Source organism: Ranitomeya imitator, chromosome 1 (genome assembly GCF_032444005.1).
Source record: "Ranitomeya imitator isolate aRanImi1 chromosome 1, aRanImi1.pri, whole genome shotgun sequence".
In the NCBI taxonomy this organism is placed as follows: domain Eukaryota; kingdom Metazoa; phylum Chordata; class Amphibia; order Anura; family Dendrobatidae; genus Ranitomeya; species Ranitomeya imitator.
This window is the reverse complement of record NC_091282.1, coordinates 1,054,186,859-1,054,209,280: the sequence shown is the minus strand read 5'-3', so window position 1 is coordinate 1,054,209,280 and position 22,422 is coordinate 1,054,186,859.

The following is a 22,422-nucleotide window of genomic DNA, read 5'->3' as shown; positions in this document are numbered from 1 at the left end:
TTATGTTAAGGACCTATAACTCTGCCCTTCACCTCGCCAAACAGTCCTACTACACCACCCTGATCTCCTCACTATCCAACAACCCCAAGAAACTTTTTAACACCTTTCACTCCCTCCTCAAGCCAAAAGCACAAGACCCTATCACAGACATTTGTACTGATGATGTGGCTTCCCACTTTATAGAGAAAATAGACAATATCCGTCAGGAAATCCGCTCCCAGACACCAAGTGCAATGACTCCCATTCCTCCCGGCATCTCCCCTGGCTCACTCTCCACATTCGATCCCATCACAGAAGAAGAAGTCTCCAAGCTCCTCTCCTCTTCTCATCCGACTACATGCACCACCGACCCCATTCCCTCACACCTCCTCCAGTATCTCTCTCCAGTCGTCACAACTAACCTAACTACAAATTTTAATCTCTCCCTCTCCTCTGGCATTTTCCCCTCCTCCTTCAAACACTCTATCATTACTCCATTACTAAAAAAAACCTACCCTCTACCCATCCTGCACAAACAACTACAGACTGGTCTCCAATCTCCCCTTCATCTCAAAACTCTTGGAGCGCCTGATCTACTCCCGCCTTACCCGTTACCTCTCCACTCATTCCCTCCTAGACCCTTCACAGTCTGCTTTCCGCCCCCTACATTCGACAGAAACTGCACTCATCAAGGTGACCAATGACCTTCTGACAGCAAAATGTAAAGGTGACCACTCTCTGCTCATTCTCCTCGACCTTTCTGCAGCTTTCGACACTGTTGACCACCCTCTCCTACTCTCTAGGCTCCAGTCACTAGGCATTAAGGACACTGCTCTCTCCTGGTTCTCCTCCTTCCTTTCTGATCGCTCCTTCAGTGTTCTGTTCTCTGGCTCCACTTCATTTCCTCTTCCTTTCACTGTTGGGGTATCTCAGGGCTCAGTCCTTGGCCCCCTTCTCTTCTCCCTCTACACAGCCCCAATTGGACAGACCATCAGCAGATTTGGCTTTCAGTACCATCTTTATGCTGATGACACAAAACTATACACGTCATCCCCTGACCTTACACCCGCTGTACTACAGAATGCCACTGACTGTCTGCAGTCTCCAACATTATGTCCACTCTCTATCTGAAACTCAACCTCTCCAAAACTGAACCTCTTCTGCTCCCGCCTTCTACTAACCTCCCTAAATCTGACATTTCCCTCTCCGTGGGTGGCACCATAATAACACCCCGGCAGGAGGTATTATGTCTGGGTGTTATGTTTGACTCCGATCTCTCCTTCACCTCCCCTATACAATCTCTTGCCTGCTCATGCCGCTTACACCTAAAAAAATCTCTAGAATCCGCCCTTTTCTCTCCATGGAGACAATAAAAACCCTCACTGTCACCCTGATCCACTCCCGCCTTGACTACTGCAATGCTTTATTAATTGGCCTCCCCCTCACTCGACTTTCCCCTCTCCAGTCCATCCTTAATGCGGCAGCCAGGGTTGTCCATCTGGCTAATCGTTACTCAGATGCATCTGCTCTTCGACAGTCATTACACTGGCTGCCCATTCATTACAGGGTACAATTCAAAGTACTTGTTCTCACCCACAAAGCTCTGCACAGTGCAACACCCCATACATCTCCTCCCTCATTTCGGTCTATCGGTCCTCTGCACTAATCCGTACCTCCCACTCCTGACTCCAAGACTTCTCCTGCGCTGCGCCAATCCTCTGGAATGCTCTACCCCAAGATATTAGGACCATCCACAACTTGCATAGTTTTAAGCGCTCACTCAAAACACATTTGTTCAGAGCAGCCTACCACGTTAACTAATCAAAGTCATTTCATGTTTGTGTGTGTCGCACATTCACTATCTCCATCTACCCCCCACCCCCTGAAGATGGCTGGACCACCATTGTAAATACATCATTGTAAATACACACCAGTACTTTGTATTTCCCCCACCTCATTGTAGATTGTAAGCCCTCACGAGCAGGGTCGTTCTATTTTATATATATATAGCAGGATGTAATCCAACAAAAACCGTTTGTACTGTATATGCAAAGCAATTGGACTAAAACTTAACCTTTAATCATTAAGTATAAAAGGACAAACTATTGTGATACCATCACCACGTGACACATACAAAATAATATTAAAAACAAAGAGGGGTCTCCACCCACTCTCATAGACACAATCGGGTATGTCAAATAATATGCTGATATGCCTGTATTGGTTTTAGTCCAGAGTAGCACGGTATAACCGTCCTGCCTTATTTCTCAAATGGTACGCTTATATTACCCAACTTTACAGAAGAAAATATACATGTGACTATTACCTATAGTGTCTGCACATGGTCTGCATCATAGTAACATAGTAACATAGTAAGGCCGAAAAAAGACATTTGTCCATCCAGTTCAGCCTATATTCCATCATAATAAATCCCCAGATCTACGTCCTTCTACAGAACCTAATAATTGTATGATACAATATTGTTCTGCTCCAGGAAGACATCCAGGCCTCTCTTGAACCCCTCGACTGAGTTCGCCATCACCACCTCCTCAGGCAAGCAATTCCAGATTCTCACTGCCCTAACAGTAAAGAATCCTCTTCTATGTTGGTGGAAAAACCTTCTCTCCTCCAGACGCAAAGAATGCCCCCTTGTGCCCGTCACCTTCCTTGGTAGGTGGGCATCCCATCAAATCTTTATATAGATGCCCAAATACTGAAAAACCACACATCCATGCGTAATATCACTTTCCAAGAAAAAAAGCGTATCCAAACCAAATACATGTACATTCACATCGGCGTATAGATATAGCAACTAGGAGGCCGATGCCACATTATCATAATGAAACCTGCTCAATAGAATACACACTTAATGGGACATTAATATACTCCTCTTATCCCAGAGGTGGGCGCCCAGGTGTATGAGACAATGTAATGTTTCAATTAAATATGACATGTGAACTTATTCATAATCAATTCAAGCTGTTAGGCCTGATATGCTAGTATGGTACGATCTCACCCATCTCTTATTCATGTGCTGTGGGTGCTCGGCCTCCTGATATAAGGTAGCGTCTCCCAACGCATTTCATCCTACCCAGGACTCATCAGGGGAGTGACCGGGATACCTACGAGGCTGTGTTACCTGACGCTCGGTTGTGTCTCCTTAATATAATGATAGACCGGATCGCAATGTAACGCACGCCATCTTCGGCGTGTACCCTGCTTCCAGTCCATGTGACCTCAGTTCCAGCTTGCCCGAGACATTCATTGCGCATGCTTACAGTGTGGACCGCATATGAGAAGCGCTGTGGAGCGCAAACATTTGCAGAGGCGTTTTCATAATGGGCTTACTAAAACCAGAAGGGACTTAAGTGAGGTCATAACAAATTTAGGCACTCGCCACCAGAAATGTGATCCAGGCGGAGATTGTCCTACAGGGATGAATGAGCGTGCTATCTAGCACGTATAACAAAATCAAACACCCATAAAAACAGAGTCAATCTTTATTTTTTAGAAGTATTGCTCCATTTATCCAAGGTTATGGTCCGGATTTACTCTGGTTTGTAAGTGTACCAACGTAATATTTGGGAAACGGAGATGCCAGAGAGGAAAAAAAAAAAAAAATATAAAAATAAAAATAAATACAAAAATCAGAAATATGCCCCTAAGGCTATTGCAATATATCTGAAATTCATCATAGGGGACACCACAGACCATAGACGCAGATGTATCCTATATACCCTATAAGGAAGCTGGACTACTGAAACCCTTCCTACGTGGAGGTTGGCACCATAAAGTCCTGCGCAGAGGGCGCCCCCACTCAACGGAGGCTATCCCTAACTAACTTTCCCTGTTAATCCCTACAATACACAGGGATGGAAGAAAAAGGGGACTATATGTGGACATGTACAACCATAGTAGCGAAGGGCATGTATATGATGTAATCCAAAAATGCTTATCAACAGCTAAATAGAGGTACTATGTTTCTGAAAACCTGCCTCATGTGGGGGTTGGCACCCTAGGGACCTGCGCGTAATGGCGCCCCCACTCTTCTGCGTCTATCCATACACTATCTAGATTAAGCGCTATAGTTGATATAGGATAGGGTACATAATGCAGGAAGGTGACCAGTGACTCATAAGAAGCAGGCATATGATAACTGCTCATTCAAACCAAGTGGGTGTGTGGTCCTGAGCAGGAAAATCCATCTACTTTCTTTTTGTAGAATTTGTTTGTCCCAATCTAGATAGTGTATGAATAGCCGCTGAGGAGTGGGGGCGCCATTACGCACAGGTCCCTAGGGTGCCAACCCCCACGTGAGGCAGGTTTTCAAAAAAATAGTACCTCTATTTAGCTGTTGATAAGCATTTTTGGATTACATCATATACATGCCCTTCGCTACTATGGTTGTACATGTCCACATATAGTCCCCTTTTTCTTCCATCCCTGTGTATTGTAGGGATTAACAGGGAAAGTTAGTTAGGGATAGCCTCCGTTGAGTGGGGGCGCCCTCTGCGCAGGACTTTAGGGTGCCAACCTCCACGTAGGAAGGGTTTCAGTAGTCCAGCTTCCTTATAGGGTATATAGGATACATCTGCGTCTATGGTCTGTGGTGTCCCCTATGATGAATTTCAGATATATTGCAATAGCCCTTAGGGGCATATTTCTGATTTTTGTATTTATTTTTATTTTTATATTTTTTTGTTTTTCCTCTCTGGCATCTCGGTTTCCCAAATATTACGTTGGTACACTTACAAACCAGAGTAAATCCGGACCATAACCTTGGATAAATGGAGCAATACTTCTAAAAAATAAAGATTGACTCTGTTTTTATGGGTGTATGATTTTGTTATACGTGCTAGATAGCACGCTCATTCATCCCTGTAGGACAATCTCCGCCTGGATCACATTTCTGGTGGCGAGTGCCTAAATTTGTTATGACCTCACTTAAGTCCCTTCTGGTTTTAGTAAGCCCATTATTGAAAACGCCTCTGCAAATGTTTGCGCTCCACCGCGCTTCTCATATGCGGTCCACGCTGTACGCATGTGCAATGAATGTCTCGGAAAAACCGGAACTGAGGTCACATGGACCGGAAGCAGGGTACACGCCGAAGATGGCGTGCGTTACATTGCGATCCGGTCTATCATTATATTAAGGACACACAACCGAGCGTCAGGTAACACAGCCTCGTAGGTATCCCGGTCACTCCCCTGATGAGTCCTGGGTAGGATGAAATGCGTTGGGAGACGCTGCCTTATATCAGGAGGCCGAGCACCCACAGCACATGAATAAGAGATGGGTGAGATCGTACCATGCTAGCATATCAGGCCTAACAGCTTGAATTGATTATGAATAAGTTCACATGTCATATTTAATTGAAACATTACATTGTCTCATACACCTGGGCGCCCACCTCTGGGATAAGAGGAGTATATTAATGTCCCATTAAGTGTGTATTCTATTGAGCAGGTTTCATTATGATAATGTGGCATCGGCCTCCTAGTTGCTATATCTATACGCCAATGTGAATGTACATGTATTTGGTTTGGATACGCTTTTTTTCTTGGAAAGTGACATTACGCATGGATGTGTGGTTTTTCAGTATTTGGGCATCTATATAAAGATTTGATGGGATGCAGACCATGTGCAGACACTATAGGTAATAGTCACATGTATATTTTCTTCTGTAAAGTTGGGTAATATAAGCGTACCATTTGAGAAATAAGGCAGGACGGTTATACTGTGCTACTCTGGACCAAAACCAATACAGGCGTATCAGCATATTATTTGACATACCCGATTGTGTCTATGAGAGTGGGTGGAGACCCCCCTTTGTCGTTCTATTTTGCTTTATTGTATTGTTAACGTTGTTACCTATGACTGTTGTGTTTGAAACTGTTAAACTGTAAAGCGCTGCGGAATATGTTGGCGCTATATAAATAAAGATTATTATTATTATTATTATGCATTAATGTAATGATAGTCACACTGGTGATGTATTCATGTATTGATGGTTTTGGTGATACATTTATCTACTGATGGTGGTTCTGGTGCCATTTTCATATTCTGATGGTAGTTCTAGTGCTGTATTAATGTACTGATAAGTCACCTGAATAATCATCTCTACATGAATACATTAAAAGAACCACCATCTGTACATAAATACATCATCAGAACCACTATCAGTACAGGAATACGACACTAGAACCACCATCAGTTTTGTTGCAAACTGTATTTTTTGCATGACATACTGTACATAAAAACTATCATATGTTTTCCTTTTATATATAGTGGGGTCTGTTTAGTTTCCATTAGGATATACGCCAGATGCTGGACACCTTAATTGCAACCAAACAGGCCCCATTATAGTTAACCCCTTCATGACCCAGCCTATTTTGACTTTAATGACCTGGCCGCTTTTTGCAATTCTGACCAGTGTCCCTTTATGAGGTAATAACTCAGGAACGCTTCAACGGATCCTTGCGGTTCTGAGATGGATTTTTTGGGACATATTGGGCTTCATGTTGGTGGTAAATTTAGGTCAATAAATTCTGCGTTTATTTGTGATAAAAACGGAAATTTGGCGAAAATTTTGAAAATTTCGCAATTTTCACATTTTTAATTTTTATTCTGTTAAACCAGAGAGTTATGTGGCAAAAAATAGTTAATAAATAACATTTCCCACATATATACTTTACATCAGCACAATTTTGGAAACAAATTTTTTTTTTGCTAGGAAGTTATAAGGGTTAAAATTTGACCAGCGATTTCTCATTTTTACAACGAAATATACAAAACCATTTTTTTTAGGGACCACCTCACATTTGAAGTCAGTTTGAGGGGTCTATATGGCTGAAAATACCCAAAAGTGACACCATTCTAAAAACTGCACCCCTCAAGGTGCGCAAAACCACATTCAAGAAGTTTATTAACCCTTCAGGTGCTTCGCAGCAGCAGAAGCAACATGGAAGGAAAAAATGAACATTTAACTTTTAAGTCACAAAAATGATCTTTTAGCAACAATTTTTTTATTTTCCCAATGGTAAAAGGAGAAACTGAACCATGAAAGTTGTTGTCCAATTTGTCCTGAGTACGCTGATACCTCATATGTGGGGTTAAACCACTGTTTGGGCGCACGGCATGGCTTGGAAGGGAAGGAGCGCCATTTGACTTTTTAAATGAATAATTGGCTCCACTCTTTAGCGGACACCATGTCACGTTTGAAGAGCCCCCGTGTGCCTAAAAATTGGAGCTCCCCCACAATTGACCCCATTTTGGAAACTAGACACCCAAAGGAACTTATCTAAATGCATAGTGAGCACTTTAAACCCCAAGGTGCTTCACAAATTGATCCGTAAAAATGAAAAAGTACTTTTTTTTCACAAAAAAATTCTTTTAGCCTCAATTTTTTCATTTTCACATGGGCAACAGGATAAAATGGATCCAAAAATTTGTTGGGCAATTTCTCCTGAGTACACCGATACCTCACATGTGGGGATAAACCACTGTTTGGGCACATGGTAAGGCTCGGAAGGGAAGGAGCGCCATTTGACTTTTTGAATGAAAAATTATCTCCATCGTTAGCGGACACCATGTCGCGTTTGGAGAGCCCCTGTGTGCCTAAACATTGGAGCTCCTCCACAAATGACCCAATTTGGAAACTAGACCCCCAAGGAACTTATCTAGATGCCTAGTGAGCACTTTAAACCCTCAGGTGTTTCACAAATTGATCTGTAAAAATGAAAAAGTACTTTTTTTCACAAAAAATTTCTTTTCGCCTCAATTTTTTCACTTTCACATAGGCAATAGGATAAAATGGATCCTAAAATTTGTTGGGAAATTTCTTCCGAGTACGCCAATACCTCATATGTGGGGGTAAACCACTGTTTGGGCACACGGCAGGGCTCAGAAGGGAAGGCGCGCCATTTGACTTTTTGAATGGAAAATTAGCTCCAATTGTTAGCGGACACCATGTCGCGTTTGGAGAGCCCCTGTGTGCCTAAACATTGGCGCTCCCCCACAAGTGACCCCATTTTGGAAACTAGACCCCCCAAGGAACTTATCTAGATGCATATTGAGCACTTTAAACTCCCAGGTGCTTCACAGAAGTTTATAACGCTGAGCCATGAAAATAAAAAATAATTTTTCTTTCCTCAAAAATGATTTTTTAGCCTGGAATATCCTATTTTGCCAAGGGTAATAGGAGAAATTGGACCCCAAATGTTGTTTTCCAGTTTGTCCTGAGTACGCTGATACCCCATATCTGGGGGTAAACCACTGTTTGGGCGCACGGCAGGGCTCGGAAGGGAAGGCACGCCATTTGGCTTTTGAAATGGAAAATTAGCTCCAATCATTAGCGGACACCATGTCACGTTTGGAGAGCCCCTGTGTGCCTAAGCATTGGAGATCCCCCACAAATGACCCCATTTTGGAAACTAGACCCCCAAAGGAACTAATCTAGATGTGTGGTGAGGACTTTGAACCCCCAAGTGCTTCACAGAAGTTTATAACGCAGAGTCATGAAAATAAAAAAAAACATTTCTTTTCTCAAAAATGATTTTTTAGCCTGTAATTTTTTATTTTCCCAAGGGTAACAGGAGAAATTTGACCCCAAAAGTTGTTGTCCAGTTTCTCCTGAGTACGCTGATACCCCATATGTGGGAGTAAACCACTGTTTCGGCACATGCCGGGGCTCGGAAATGAAGTCGTGACGTTTTGAAATACAGACTTTGATGGAATGCTCTGCGGGTGTCACGTTGCGTTTGCAGAGCCCCTGATTTGGCTAAACAGTAGAAACCCCCCACAAGTTACCCCATTTTGGAACTAGACCCCGAAAGGAACTTATCTAGATGTGTGGTGAGCACTTTGAACCCCCAAGTGCTTCACAGAAGTTTATAACGCAGAGCCGTGAAAATAATAAATACGTTTTCTTTCCTCAAAAATAATTATTTAGCCCAGAATTTTTTCATTTTCCCAAGGGTAACAGGAGAAATTTGACCCCAATATTTGTTGTCCAGTTTCTCCTGAGAACGGTGAAACCCCATATGTGGGGGTAAACTACTGTTTGGGCACATGCCGGGGCTCGGAAGTGAAGTAGTGACGTTTTGAAATGCAGACTTTGATGGAATGCTCTGTGGGCGTCACGTTGCGTTTGCAGAGACCCTGATGTGGCTAAACAGTAGAAACCCCCCACAAGTGACCCCATTTTGGAAACTAGACCCCCCAAGGAACTTATCTAGATATGTGGTGAGCACTTTGAACCCCCAAGTGCTTCACAGACGTTTACAATGCAGAGCCGTGAAAATAAAAAATCATTTTTCTTTCCTCAAAAATGATGTTTTAGCAAGCAATTTTTTATTTTCACAAGGGTAACAGGAGAAATTGGACCCCAGTAATTGTTGCGCAGTTTGTCCTGAGTATGCTGGTACCCCATATGTGGGGGTAAACCACTGTTTGGGTGCACGTCGGGGCTCGGAAGTGAGGGAGCACAATTTGACTTTTTGAATACAAGATTGGCTGGAATCAATGGTGGCGCCATGTTGCGTTTGGAGATCCCTGATGTGCCTAAACAGTGGAAACCCCTCAATTCTACCTCCAACACTAACCCCCCCACACCCCTAACCCTAATCCCAACTGTAGCCATAACCCTAATCACAACCCTAACCACAACCCTAATTCCAACCCTAACCCTAAGGCTATGTGCCCACGTTGCGGATTCGTGTGAGATTTTTCAGCACCCTTTTTGAAAAATCCGCGGGTAAAAGGCACTGCGTTTTACCTGCGGATTTACCGCGGATTTCCAGTGTTTTTTTTGTATGGATTTCACCTGCAGATTCCCATTGAGTAACAGGTGTAAAACGCTGCGAAATCCGCACAAAGAATTGACATGCTGCGGAAAATACAACGCAGTGTTTCCGCGCGGTATTTTCCGCACCATGGGCACAGCGCATTTGGTTTTCCATAGGTTTACATGGTACTGTAAACCTAATGGAACACTGCAGCGAATCCGCAGCGGCCAATCCGCTGCGGATCTGCAGCCAAATCCGCACCATGTGCACATAGCCTAATTCTAAAGGTATGTGCACACGCTGCGGAAAACGCTGCGGATCCACAGCAGTTTCCCATGAGTTTACAGTTCAATGTAAACCTATGGGAAACAAAAATCGCTGTACACATGCTGCAGAAAAACTGCATGAAAACGCAGCCGTTTACATTCCGCAGCATGTCACTTCTTTCTGCGGATTCCGTAGTGGTTTTACAACTGCTCCAATAGAAAATCGCAGTTGTAAAACCGCAGTGAAATGCGCAGAAAAACCGCGGTAAATCCGCCATAAATCCGCAGCGGTTTAGCACTGCGGATTTATCAAATCCGCAGCGGAAAAATCCGCAGAGGACCAGAATACGTGTGCACATATCGAAACCCTAACCCTAACCTTAGTGGAAAAAAAAATGTATTTATTTTTTTATTGACCCTACCTATGGGGGTGACAAAGGGGGGGGGTCATTTACTATTTTTTTTATTTTGATCACTGTGATAGGTTTTATAACAGTGATCAAAATGCACATTGGAACAAATCTGCCGGCCAGCAGATTCGGGGGGCGCACTGCGCATGCGCCCGCCATTTTGGAAGATGGCGGCACCCATGGAGAAGGCGGACGGACCCCGGGAGGCTGTGTAAGTATGATAGGGTGGGGGGAAGCACGGGGAGGTGGATCGGAGCGCAGGGCAGTGGATCAGAGCACGGGGGGGGGTGGATCAGAGCATGGGGGGTGGATCGGAGCACAGGGGGTTGGATCAGAGCAAGGGGGTGGATCGGAGCATGGGGGGGATTGGAGCATGGGGGGAGCAGACAAGAGCACGGGGGGAGCGGACAGGAGGACGGAGGGGAGCGGAACACTGTGTACAGGACAGATCGGTGGCTTGGGGGGGGCGATCATTGGGGTGGGGTGGGGGCACATCAGTGTTTCCAGCCATGGCCGATGATATTGCAGCATCAGCCATGGCTGGATTGTAATATTTTACCAGTTTTAATAGGTGAAATATTACAAATCGCTCTGATTGGCAGTTTCACTTTCAACAGCCAATCAGAGCGATCGTAGCCACAGGAGGGTGAAGCCACCCCCGTGGGCTGTATTACCACTCCCCCCGTCCCTGCAGATCGGGTGAAATTGCAATTAACCCTTTCACCTGTTCTGCAGGGACGTGATCTTTAAATGACGCCACATTGGCATCATGGGTCGGATTGGCACCGACTTTCATGACGCCTACGTGGTGTCAAAGGTCGGGAAGGGGTTAAGCTATATTAGTTTCCATGACTGACTGATAGTGTATGAATAGCCGCCGAGGAGTGGGGGCGCCATTACGCACAGGTCCCTAGGGTGCCAACCCCCACGTGAGGCAGGTTTTCAAAAAAATAGTACCTCTATTTAGCTGTTGATAAGCATTTTTGGATTACATCATATACATGCCCTTCGCTACTATGGTTGTACATGTCCACATATAGTCCCCTTTTTCTTCCATCCCTGTGTATTGTAGGGATTAACAGGGAAAGTTAGTTAGGGATAGCCTCCGTTGAGTGGGGGCGCCCTCTGCGCAGGACTTTAGGGTGCCAACCTCCACGTAGGAAGGGTTTCAGTAGTCCAGCTTCCTTATAGGGTATATAGGATACATCTGCGTCTATGGTCTGTGGTGTCCCCTATGATGAATTTCAGATATATTGCAATAGCCCTTAGGGGCATATTTCTGATTTTTGTATTTATTTTTATTTTTATATTTTTTTGTTTTTCCTCTCTGGCATCTCGGTTTCCCAAATATTACGTTGGTACACTTACAAACCAGAGTAAATCCGGACCATAACCTTGGATAAATGGAGCAATACTTCTAAAAAATAAAGATTGACTCTGTTTTTATGGGTGTATGATTTTGTTATACGTGCTAGATAGCACGCTCATTCATCCCTGTAGGACAATCTCCGCCTGGATCACATTTCTGGTGGCGAGTGCCTAAATTTGTTATGACCTCACTTAAGTCCCTTCTGGTTTTAGTAAGCCCATTATTGAAAACGCCTCTGCAAATGTTTGCGCTCCACCGCGCTTCTCATATGCGGTCCACGCTGTACGCATGTGCAATGAATGTCTCGGAAAAACCGGAACTGAGGTCACATGGACCGGAAGCAGGGTACACGCCGAAGATGGCGTGCGTTACATTGCGATCCGGTCTATCATTATATTAAGGACACACAACCGAGCGTCAGGTAACACAGCCTCGTAGGTATCCCGGTCACTCCCCTGATGAGTCCTGGGTAGGATGAAATGCGTTGGGAGACGCTGCCTTATATCAGGAGGCCGAGCACCCACAGCACATGAATAAGAGATGGGTGAGATCGTACCATGCTAGCATATCAGGCCTAACAGCTTGAATTGATTATGAATAAGTTCACATGTCATATTTAATTGAAACATTACATTGTCTCATACACCTGGGCGCCCACCTCTGGGATAAGAGGAGTATATTAATGTCCCATTAAGTGTGTATTCTATTGAGCAGGTTTCATTATGATAATGTGGCATCGGCCTCCTAGTTGCTATATCTATACGCCAATGTGAATGTACATGTATTTGGTTTGGATACGCTTTTTTTCTTGGAAAGTGACATTACGCATGGATGTGTGGTTTTTCAGTATTTGGGCATCTATATAAAGATTTGATGGGATGCAGACCATGTGCAGACACTATAGGTAATAGTCACATGTATATTTTCTTCTGTAAAGTTGGGTAATATAAGCGTACCATTTGAGAAATAAGGCAGGACGGTTATACTGTGCTACTCTGGACCAAAACCAATACAGGCGTATCAGCATATTATTTGACATACCCGATTGTGTCTATGAGAGTGGGTGGAGACCCCCCTTTGTCGTTCTATTTTGCTTTATTGTATTGTTAACGTTGTTACCTATGACTGTTGTGTTTGAAACTGTTAAACTGTAAAGCGCTGCGGACTATGTTGGCGCTATATAAATAAAGATTATTATTATTATTATTATGCATTAATGTAATGATAGTCACACTGGTGATGTATTCATGTATTGATGGTTTTGGTGATACATTTATCTACTGATGGTGGTTCTGGTGCCATTTTCATATTCTGATGGTAGTTCTAGTGCTGTATTAATGTACTGATAAGTCACCTGAATAATCATCTCTACATGAATACATTAAAAGAACTACCATCTGTACATAAATACATCATCAGAACCACTATCAGTACAGGAATACGACACTAGAACCACCATCAGTTTTGTTGCAAACTGTATTTTTTGCATAACATACTGTACATAAAAACTATCATATGTTTTCCTTTTATATATAGTGGGGTCTGTTTAGTTTCCATTAGGATATACGCCAGATGCTGGACACCTTAATTGCAACCAAACAGGCCCCATTATAGTTAACCCCTTCATGACCCAGCCTATTTTGACTTTAATGACCTGGCCGCTTTTTGCAATTCTGACCAGTGTCCCTTTATGAGGTAATAACTCAGGAACGCTTCAACGGATCCTTGCGGTTCTGAGATGGATTTTTTGGGACATATTGGGCTTCATGTTGGTGGTAAATTTAGGTCAATAAATTCTGCGTTTATTTGTGATAAAAACGGAAATTTGGCGAAAATTTTGAAAATTTCGCAATTTTCACATTTTTAATTTTTATTCTGTTAAACCAGAGAGTTATGTGGCAAAAAATAGTTAATAAATAACATTTCCCACATATATACTTTACATCAGCACAATTTTGGAAACAAATTTTTTTTTTGCTAGGAAGTTATAAGGGTTAAAATTTGACCAGCGATTTCTCATTTTTACAACGAAATATACAAAACCATTTTTTTAGGGACCACCTCACATTTGAAGTCAGTTTGAGGGGTCTATATGGCTGAAAATACCCAAAAGTGACACCATTCTAAAAACTGCACCCCTCAAGGTACGCAAAACCACATTCAAGAAGTTTATTAACCCTTCAGGTGCTTCGCAGCAGCAGAAGCAACATGGAAGGAAAAAATGAACATTTAACTTTTAAGTCACAAAAATGATATTTTAGCAACAATTTTTTTATTTTCCCAATGGTAAAAGGAGAAACTGAACCATGAAAGTTGTTGTCCAATTTGTCCTGAGTACGCTGATACCTCATATGTGGGGTTAAACCACTGTTTGGGCGCACGGCATGGCTTGGAAGGGAAGGAGCGCCATTTGACTTTTTAAATGAAAAATTGGCTCCACTCTTTAGCGGACACCATGTCACGTTTGAAGAGCCCCCGTGTGCCTAAAAATTGGAGCTCCCCCACAATTGACCCCATTTTGGAAACTAGACACCCAAAGGAACTTATCTAGATGCATAGTGAGCACTTTAAACCCCAAGGTGCTTCACAAATTGATCCGTAAAAATGAAAAAGTACTTTTTTTTCACAAAAAAATTCTTTTAGCCTCAATTTTTTCATTTTCACATGGGCAACAGGATAAAATGGATCCAAAAATTTGTTGGGCAATTTCTCCTGAGTACACCGATACCTCACATGTGGGGATAAACCACTGTTTGGGCACATGGTAAGGCTCGGAAGGGAAGGAGCGCCATTTGACTTTTTGAATGAAAAATTATCTCCATCGTTAGCGGACACCATGTCGCGTTTGGAGAGCCCCTGTGTGCCTAAACATTGGAGCTCCTCCACAAATGACCCAATTTGGAAACTAGACCCCCAAGGAACTTATCTAGATGCCTAGTGAGCACTTTAAACCCTCAGGTGTTTCACAAATTGATCTGTAAAAATGAAAAAGTACTTTTTTTCACAAAAAATTTATTTTCGCCTCAATTTTTTCACTTTCACATAGGCAATAGGATAAAATGGATCCTAAAATTTGTTGGGAAATTTCTTCCGAGTACGCCAATACCTCATATGTGGGGGTAAACCACTGTTTGGGCACACGGCAGGGCTCAGAAGGGAAGGCGCGCCATTTGACTTTTTGAATGGAAAATTAGCTCCAATTGTTAGCGGACACCATGTCGTGTTTGGAGAGCCCCCTGTGTGCCTAAACATTGGCGCTCCCCCACAAGTGACCCCATTTTGGAAACTAGACCCCCCAAGGAACTTATCTAGATGCATATTGAGCACTTTAAACTCCCAGGTGCTTCACAGAAGTTTATAACGCTGAGCCATGAAAATAAAAAATAATTTTTCTTTCCTCAAAAATGATTTTTTAGCCTGGAATATCCTATTTTGCCAAGGGTAATAGGAGAAATTGGACCCCAAATGTTGTTTTCCAGTTTGTCCTGAGTACGCTGATACCCCATATCTGGGGGTAAACCACTGTTTGGGCGCACGTCAGGGCTCGGAAGGGAAGGCACGCCATTTGGCTTTTGAAATGGAAAATTAGCTCCAATCATTAGCGGACACCATGTCACGTTTGGAGAGCCCCTGTGTGCCTAAGCATTGGAGATCCCCCACAAATGACCCCATTTTGGAAACTAGACCCCCAAAGGAACTAATCTAGATGTGTGGTGAGGACTTTGAACCCCCAAGTGCTTCACAGAAGTTTATAACGCAGAGTCATGAAAATAATAAAAAACATTTCTTTTCTCAAAAATGATTTTTTAGCCTGTAATTTTTTATTTTCCCAAGGGTAACAGGAGAAATTTGACCCCAAAAGTTGTTGTCCAGTTTCTCCTGAGTACGCTGATACCCCATATGTGGGAGTAAACCACTGTTTCGGCACATGCCGGGGCTCGGAAATGAAGTAGTGACGTTTTGAAATACAGACTTTGATGGAATGCTCTGCGGGCGTCACGTTGCGTTTGCAGAGCCCCTGATTTGGCTAAACAGTAGAAACCCCCCACAAGTTACCCCATTTTGGAACTAGACCCCGAAAGGAACTTATCTAGATGTGTGGTGAGCACTTTGAACCCCCAAGTGCTTCACAGAAGTTTATAACGCAGAGCCGTGAAAATAATAAATACGTTTTCTTTCCTCAAAAATAATTATTTAGCCCAGAATTTTTTCATTTTCCCAAGGGTAACAGGAGAAATTTGACCCCAATATTTGTTGTCCAGTTTCTCCTGAGAACGGTGAAACCCCATATGTGGGGGTAAACTACTGTTTGGGCACATGCCGGGGCTCGGAAGTGAAGTAGTGACGTTTTGAAATGCAGACTTTGATGGAATGCTCTGTGGGCGTCACGTTGCGTTTGCAGAGACCCTGATGTGGCTAAACAGTAGAAACCCCCCACAAGTGACCCCATTTTGGAAACTAGACCCCCCAAGGAACTTATCTAGATATGTGGTGAGCACTTTGAACCCCCAAGTGCTTCACAGACGTTTACAATGCAGAGTCGTGAAAATAAAAAATCATTTTTCTTTCCTCAAAAATGATGTTTTAGCAAGCAATTTTTTATTTTCTCAAGGGTAACAGGAGAAATTGGACCCCAGTAATTGTTGCGCAGTTTGTCCTGAGTATGCTGGTACCCCATATGTGGGGGTAAACCACTGTTTGGGTGCACGTCGGGGCTCGGAAGTGAGGGAGCACAATTTGACTTTTTGAATACAAGATTGGCTGGAATCAATGGTGGCGCCATGTTGCGTTTGGAGATCCCTGATGTGCCTAAACAGTGGAAACCCCTCAATTCTACCTCCAACACTAACCCCCCCACACCCCTAACCCTAATCCCAACTGTAGCCATAACCCTAATCACAACCCTAACCACAACCCTAATTCCAACCCTAACCCGAAGGCTATGTGCCCACGTTGCGGATTCGTGTGAGATTTTTCAGCACCCTTTTTGAAAAATCCGCGGGTAAAAGGCACTGCGTTTTACCTGCGGATTTACCGCGGATTTCCAGTGTTTTTTTTGTATGGATTTCACCTGCAGATTCCCATTGAGGAACAGGTGTAAAACGCTGCGAAATCCGCACAAAGAATTGACATGCTGCGGAAAATACAACGCAGTGTTTCCGCGCGGTATTTTCCGCACCATGGGCACAGCGCATTTGGTTTTCCATAGGTTTACATGGTACTGTAAACCTAATGGAACACTGCAGCGAATCCGCAGCGGCCAATCCGCTGCGGATCTGCAGCCAAATCCGCACCATGTGCACATAGCCTAATTCTAAAGGTATGTGCACACGCTGCGGAAAACGCTGCGGATCCACAGCAGTTTCCCATGAGTTTACAGTTCAATGTAAACCTATGGGAAACAAAAATCGCTGTACACATGCTGCAGAAAAACTGCATGAAAACGCAGCCGTTTACATTCCGCAGCATGTCACTTCTTTCTGCGGATTCCGTAGTGGTTTTACAACTGCTCCAATAGAAAATCGCAGTTGTAAAACCGCAGTGAAATGCGCAGAAAAACCGCGGTAAATCCGCCATAAATCCGCAGCGGTTTAGCACTGCGGATTTATCAAATCCGCAGCGGAAAAATCCGCAGAGGACCAGAATACGTGTGCACATATCGAAACCCTAACCTTAGTGGAAAAAAAAATGTATTTATTTTTTTATTGACCCTACCTATGGGGGTGACAAAGGGGGGGGGTCATTTACTATTTTTTTTATTTTGATCACTGTGATAGGTTTTATAACAGTGATCAAAATGCACATTGGAACAAATCTGCCGGCCAGCAGATTCGGGGGGCGCACTGCGCATACGCCCGCCATTTTGGAAGATGGCGGCACCCATGGAGAAGGCGGACGGACCCCGGGAGGCTGTGTAAGTATGATAGGGTGGGGGGAAGCACGGGGAGGTGGATCGGAGCGCAGGGCAGTGGATCAGAGCACGGGGGGGGGGTGGATCAGAGCATGGGGGGTGGATCGGAGCACGGGGGTTGGATCAGAGCAAGGGGGTGGATCGGAGCATGGGGGGATTGGAGCATGGGGGGAGCAGACAAGAGCACGGGGGGAGCGGACAGGAGGACGGAGGGGAGCGGAACACTGTGTACAGGACAGATCGGTGGCTTGGGGGGGCGATCATTGGGGTGGGGTGGGGGCACATCAGTGTTTCCAGCCATGGCCGATGATATTGCAGCATCAGCCATGGCTGGATTGTAATATTTTACCAGTTTTAATAGGTGAAATATTACAAATCACTCTGATTGGCAGTTTCACTTTCAACAGCCAATCAGAGCGATCATAGCCACAGGAGGGTGAAGCCACCCCCGTGGGCTGTATTACCACTCCCCCCGTCCCTGCAGATCGGGTGAAATTGGAATTAACCCTTTCACCTGTTCTGCAGGGACGTGATCTTTCCATGACGCCACATTGGCGTCATGGGTCGGATTGGCACCGACTTTCATGACGCCTACGTGGTGTCAAAGGTCGGGAAGGGGTTAAGCTATATTAGTTTCCATGACTGTCTTTGGGTCTAACATTTAAATATAGTATGTCAGGGAGGAAAATAACTATTTGTCCTTCATATTGTGTAAATGGTCCATAAACAATGAATGATTCTATGCCTAACTTTGAAAACACACTCCCCATTGAGCCTCAACCCTAAAGTACATGACTTTTTTTTTTACTTTTGCTGGTATTTTGGGGTGAAAAAGGTACAATTCTTGTGAAAGCAGTCATCAGAACTTGTTACTTAGCCCACCAAACGTGAAGAAGGGGGCTTTAGCAAACCTGTTACTTTAGTCTCTGACCAATTCCTTTACTTGGAGGCTAAGGGTTTATTGGGTGTAGGGGTGCACCATTGGCTTCATCTGCCTTGGACACCAAAATACCTTGTCCAAACGAACGGCCCTGGTCCTATGTGATGCCCTCCCCTGTCCACTTACCTGTCATCTGCATCTTATAGAAGTACACTGAATATTCTTGTATAGAAAAAAATTGAGAAATAAAGAAAGAATATATTTCGTATTGCCATATTTATAAATGTCCAGTCTAGAAAAATATAATTTAATTAACCCATACAGTAAGCACAGTAATGATTAAACAATCAATACATCAAAATTGTGCTTTTTTTGGTAGATTTTAAAGATGTTTTGGTCAACTTTATTTTATGTTCATCATTTTATTTTGTATAAAGCACCAACATATTTGGAAGCACTGTATAATTTCAGAGTTTGTGTGCAAATAAAATTACGTTATAAAAGTATTAAGGTATGTGCACACGTCAGGATTTTCTAGCAGAAATTTCCTGACAAAAAACGGACATTTCTGCCAGAAATCCGCATGCGTTTTTTTTTTTTTGCGTTTTTGATGCGGTTTTTTTGTGTGTTTTTTCCCAATTCATAGAATAGCGGGAAAAATGCAAAAAATCCGCAAATTTAATGAACATGCTGCTTTTTTTACCGCAATGCGTTTTTTTTTGCGGAAAAAAGCGCATCACGTGCACAAAAATTGCAGAATGCATTCTAAATGATAGGATGCATATGTCTGCAGTTTGTAATGCGTTTTTATCGCGAAAAAACTAAAAAAAAAAGGCAAAAAAACCTGAACGTGTGCACATACCCTTAAACTCATCAGTCAGACACTAGTAATTGAGGCCATGTTTGGTACAGTAGTTCAAATATTTTAGCCAAAACTCAAAGTAGTACACATAAAGTGATATGAGGCAGTCACCCTGCCGGTATCTGTATATAGACAATTATGAAATTCATATGAGTGCAATAAGGGTAAGGAAACTTGAATAAAGGTCACATATTCCGAGGAATAAGAAGGAGGGACGGAGAAGAGTTAAATTAAGGAGTGAAAAAAGTCTGCCTAAAATGTGTTTTTAGGGCAGTGATCACCAACTTTACTTATCTTGGAAGCCACATTCAGTACTGAAACAGGGTTGTAAGCCACATGCAGAGTACCCCGGAATAGTGACATCAAGCTTCTGCCTTCTGCACGGTAGTAACATCCAGAGCCCCCAATATAAGTAAAGGGCAAACAAAATTTTTCCAGAGAAATTACAAGAAAATAGTTTACTTGCATGTAGGGGTTCCCACGTTAACCTCATTTGGTATTGCTGCATCAAGCACTCTCACCACACTATCGCATCCAGGGTCAAGCACCCCCTCTATCTGGCAAAATCATTCTATGCTCAGTTTAGCACTTACTTAATCTCTCCAACCCCAAGGCCAGTATATGTGCATTCAGACCTACTCTTCTATGTGGGCCTTCTCAAAAAAAGTCACCACCTGGAGACCGGCTGTACAAAGCTGTTTACTAGACATGGTGCTAATGCGCCAACTTGTCAGACAGCAGCAAACCAAACATCATGGTCCTGCAAGCCACATGTGGCTCTCGAGCCACAGGTTGGAGATCTCTGTTTTAGGGCATGTTTTTAACTCTAGATGTTAGGAACTTCTCTGACTAGCACATTCCAGAGAACAGTTGCAGCACAACCAAAGTTTTGGAGACAGAAGTTTAGTGTTCGTATAATGAAAGATTTTATTTTTTGGCCGCTGGCATAATGTAGAACCCAGATAGGAAGATATAAGGAGGTGCAGCATAACAAAGAACTTTAAGAGTGTGGTATGTTTAATGGTATTCCATAGTGAAGGGGCAACCAATGAATTGACCGGCGCAGGGTTGGGTTGTTGGTGTGGTAGTAGATGGACAGACAGATGAGCTTGTCTGCTGCATTTGGGAAATAGTTGAGAGAAAAGAGTTTCCGGAGAAAAAAGCAGATTAGTAGCGAGTTATGGTACTCGCCACAATAGGAGGTTTGTCCATTTCTGTGGTTTACAAGCGGCACACTCTGGAGTTGGGAGTTGTTTCTGAGGTGCAGTTGTCATGATTTTGCATGTAATTCAATATAAAGAAGTTTGTTGAACTTACCCCAAGACAGCAGACGCACTGTCCAGGAGTAATGCTACAAACAAACACTAAAATATGTTGACCCTCCTGTTAGGGCCTTTATCCTTTCTCGCCATATTTGATGGAAAGCAGCAGGTTTCCAAATGTTTTGCACAATATGACCACTAGGTGGCAAGATATTCCCCAATTCACAAGAAATGGTCACATGGTAAAGTCTTTTTAAACCTCCTCATGTACAAATAACATCATTTTCTAGGTAGATTAGTAATACATGGAGAATTGTGAAAGTGGGATTTATATGGCGTCATACAATGATATTGCAACTGGAAATATTCTATGGTAATTTCACAAGTGGCACTAAGCACAAAATCAGAAGAGTCCTCTATATCTAAAATAAATGAAATAACATCATGTAAACGTATGGCAAAAATTCAGTATCATGTTTTAGCACTTGAACATCCACATTTCATGTACTTATACAAGAATCTACTGTACATAATTTATCTTATCTGGCACTTGTCCATGAAGCCAAAAATTACTTGAAATTAATTTTAGATATCTTGATATCTTGTGCTTTTTTCTTTTTCCTTTCTGTAAAACTATTTTGAAAATGTAAATAAAATTTCCAGTATAAGCAAAAAAAAAAAAAAACACCTTATTCTGTAAACTGGAAATTGATATGATCACTCAAGCAATAGTCTAGAAGCAATTGTCTAGATAATTCAAATTGTATTTTCTTGCAAAATGTAAATAATATGGACATCACGGTAGCACAGTGGCTAGTGCTGTTGCTTTGCTCCCACCAACATCTGCCGACGGCAAGACATACTGTACAGTAACGCATACTAGAGATCTTATTTCGGCAATGCATAGACAGTTGTTATAGAAATGACTTGCTTCCTATTCCCAACTTCAAATGTTGGCTAACGTCTAACTATAAGCACCAGCAAGAGGATGTAACAATGAAAGTAGTCCATGTGCAAAAGTCTTAATTGAAAAATTGGCTCAGTGGTTAGCACAGCAGCCTTGCAGCGCCGGAGTCCTGGTTTCAAATCCCACTATGGACGACATCTACAAAGAGTTTGTATGTTCTCCCCGTGTTTATGTGGGTTTCCTCTGGGTTCTCCGGCTTGCTCCCTTTACAACTTAAATTGCGAGCCCCAGTGGGAACAGTGATGACAATGTTTGTAAAGGAATATGATGGCGCAATAAAAGACTATGTTCAGTTATGGCATTGAGGTTTACATCCGAACCACTGGAAAACAGGATTCGGGTATATGCTGATGGGGCCACTGACTAAAAGATGCAGACGGAGTCAGTGTGCTCTATTGTACATCATTTTAAGATGTATACGCCTATTAGTAGAATACATCTGTCTGCCCACCTCCAATAAGTGTATAGAGTCGAGAATGATGTCCAACAGAGGACAGGATGACTCCGTCTGCATCATTATTATCAATGGCCTCATCACCCCGAATCCTATTTTGCCTGGGTTTGGACATAAGCTCCCATGAAGCCACTGAATGTAAGGTCAAACGTGATATGAACCTTGCCTAAAGGTACCGTCACACTAGACGATATCGCTAGCGATCCGTGACGTTGCAGCGTCCTGGCTAGCGATATCGTCCAGTGTGACAGGCAGCAGCGATCAGGCCCCTGCTGT